Source organism: Aplysia californica, unplaced genomic scaffold (assembly GCF_000002075.1).
Source record: "Aplysia californica isolate F4 #8 unplaced genomic scaffold, AplCal3.0 scaffold00026, whole genome shotgun sequence".
Taxonomy (NCBI): Eukaryota; Metazoa; Mollusca; class Gastropoda; order Aplysiida; family Aplysiidae; genus Aplysia; species Aplysia californica.
Window position 1 is genome coordinate 1135560 of NW_004797296.1, and position 3552 is coordinate 1139111.

Below are 3552 nucleotides of genomic sequence, written 5' to 3' on the forward strand. Positions count from 1 at the left end.
CCACCCCACTTGAAGAAAAAACAAACAGCAATACCCCATAGTATATCTCCTAGTTCATTTTTAGCCCATATTTAAGTGCTTTATGTTTCCCACAATCGGTCAGCAGGTGCGGTAATGTGTATGCGTGTATGTTATATTATGATTAAACAACAACAGCAAACAAAAAGAAAACTTAAAACAAAACTTAAAATAAAACTGAACTGAACTTCAAACTCTATGAAGACCTAGACGTTACGAGTAACAGCGCTGTTTCGAATCCTCTCAAGTGAGTTTACGTGGATGACGTCAGAGCTGCGACCTCTAGTACTATTATAACCTCTTTGCCCATAGAGTTATGTCCGTACGAGGTCACGTGACACGGAAACTTTTGAGTTTGTTAGCGGCCATTTTCGTGTTGGCTAAAAAGTTTGTTTACATGTGAGTGGGCGTGTCTCTGTTCTTATTAAGGAAAGTGTTTTTATTAGATTCTAACGTTGTGTTTTAATCCAAAGAGATTCTCTTAAAAGTACAAGCATATAAAACCTCTAGTCCCTTTCTGGATTAACGTCTTACAGCCTTAGAGACTTTCTCGCTATAAATTCATCACCAGCAAACGTCTTATTAGTTTGGAAGTGGAAGACTGTAGAAAATGAGGCCAGAAAGGATGGTACAACAATGATGTGTCTATCAGTGCACTAAGAAATCCTCCAAATGAACACTACTTATTTGGTATAATTCCCAAAAATAAGTGAATACAAGTATGAAAAATACAGTTTCCTATACAAATGTCATAAGAGAAGGTTTAACTCGATTTTTTAAAATACTATTTGTTTGGCTGAATTTGCTTTATCAAGCGCTTCATTGCCTTTCTACCCCTAATGGCATAAAAACTGTGGAATTTTGTTCTATGCCCAATCTTGATTTAATATAATATCAAACTCATAAATAGGGGGAGGGGAGGGGTGGCTTGGAAGTGGGATTCGGGAGGGGAGGGGTGGTGGGGATGTTTCCATGACACCCACATCTTTTCATATTTCTTCTTAAAAGTTATAGGCCCTATACGTTTTGATTCAGTCAATACGAAATAAACAATCTCGTAGATAAGGTGCTGATGAAGAAATAACGTTGTTTTGTTGTTATTTTTGTTTGTTTGTTTGTTTGTTTTAAACCCTGTCTATCTCTATCTAATAATACATTTAGATCTATTTGTAGATCAGATTGTAGAAAGTACGCTGTATTTTTGCTTTCTATTAATCTTGAATAGATTATAGTAGGTACGCCACGGCGCCTATGTAAAAAAAAAAAAACAGGGGCCAAGCCTCGCCTATTTCGTATGAGAGAGAAAACATGCCTAGCCCACCGCTTTAGCATGAACTCCTTCTCACAGCTTGCCATCAAGAACATGGCGGACGCCGCTGTCGAAAGTAGTCATCGTGCAGCAAGGCGAGAGAGGGGCGTACGGTATCCAGTGCCTAATAGTGTAAATCTACATTACCACAAAACTTTAACAGTTTGTACACCAGACCGCATCTCATCATCCGTTTATAATGACTCCTCGTCCCCTCTTAAACAGCTTTCTTCCATTTCCTTCCTGTCTGAATAGACAGGCCTAAAACATAATACATGTATTCTCCTGGGGAAATCAGAGAATCTTTATGCGTTTCTAGCCCTGACTTACACAAGAGGAATGAAAATATTGTGATAACTCGAAGGTCATTGTTGAACTCATATCATGAAAGAGACGCTTTTCTGTTTTGAGTATCTGTTAAGCCGACCATTGTACTCTAAGTGACACAAATGAATCTTTAATAATGGTTTTGGGGGTTTTTTTGTAATCGGTATTATAATATCCAAGGACCCGCCATGTACAATCTGTGGCAATTTGTAGAGAAACCAAGGCCAGGTCAAACCTGGTTGGATCTCAAGCATGGAGCACGTACACCGTTGCTCCTGCGAAAGCTCCCCGACCCTCTAGACACCCCGGCTTCCCTTAGTTTTCACAATGGATAGACTAAGAGAAGCTGGTGTCTCTAGAGGGTCGGGGAGAGATAGCAACCTGCGTGGAAAAGCCAGAAGAATATCCAACCAGCGGTTAACTGGCACAATCAGCAGGCAGTCCCTTTTTCATGGATCCTGGAGAGGAGGGGGGAGCGGCTATGGCATTGTGCCGTCTGCAATGAGGCCTATTCCCAAACCAAGTAAGTAAATAAGTAATCGGCATTGCTGTTTCTGGGTGAGCGTATTGGGCGAAATATAGAAACCCATAGCAGTAACACACACACACACACACACACACACACACACACACACACACACACACACATACGGTATTGCACTGGTGTGTCGCCTTTGATTTTAGTCCATGTTTCGTTATTTAGGTTTATTTCTTTCTGTACGTCTATCTTTCATGTTCACCCTTTTTTGCTCCTTCTAAGCGTTCTCCTTTCGTCTATCCGTTTGTTTGTTTTTTATTTCCTTCCTTCTTTCATTTTGTTTCTTTGCTTTTACACTTCCTTCTTTCCTTGTTTTTTTTCCTTCCTCCTTTCTTCTTCCATCTTAACTCTTTACTTGTTCATTCTCCTCTTTCTTAAGCTGTTTTCCTTTTTCTTTTTCTTCCTTCACTCTTTCATCCTCTCCTTTCTTTTCTTTTTCCTTCTTCTCCCTTCTTTCTTTCCTCCCATCCTGCTCTCTTTCTCTCACTCCTTCTACTGTCTGTACTTATTTTATCTTTTCTCCTTCCTTCTCACTTAGTCACAGAATTCTACACTTAGAATTCTGTGCACTTAGTTTCTCTTTTTTTAACTAACTTCCGTCCTTCTCTCTTTTTCTACGTTGTCTTTTCCCCCACTCTTTTACCTTCCTTTCATCCTTCTTTTTTCTTTCCTCCCTTACATAATCTAAGCTCTTACCTTGAACGAGTTATTTTCAACGAACCGCTTTCGAAACGAACTAAGTTCGTGTTTTTAAGGCGGCCAAATGGAGGTTTTTTATATATAAAAACAAAACAAAACAAAACCATGGGTATGTCCTGTGTAATGTCTGTGAGTAATCAATGATGACGTTACCGGTAACTCGACCTGTGCTTATAATGATTCGATATCCAGCTTGGACAGCGAGAGAGAGATATAATTTGGAATGTATTATTCAGAACTATGTGGTAATGAAATATTGAATGAATGCAGAGTGCAAGAGCTGGGGGTTTTTTTTGTGTTCGTTGGAGTTGTTTATTCCTGCAAGTATTCTAACAACCTTTTCTTCATGTTTTATTTTGTTTGTTTGCTTGTTTGTTTGTTTGTTTGGGGGGGGGTTGTTTTTGCTTTTGCTTTGTTTTGTTTTGCTTTCGGGTTTTTTGTCTGTTTTGTTCTGAGGTTTATTTTTCGTTTTACTTTGATGGGGGCGGGGAGTTGTTTGTTGATCTGTTTCTTTCTTTTTTTCTTTCTTTCTTTCTTTTTTTCTTTCTGTCTTTCTGTCTTTCTTTCTTTCTTTCTTTCTTTCTTTCTTTCTTTCTTTCTTTGGTCGTTTCTTTGTTTGTTTGTTTGTTTCTTTGTTTTTGTTTTTCTGTTTGCAGTTTTT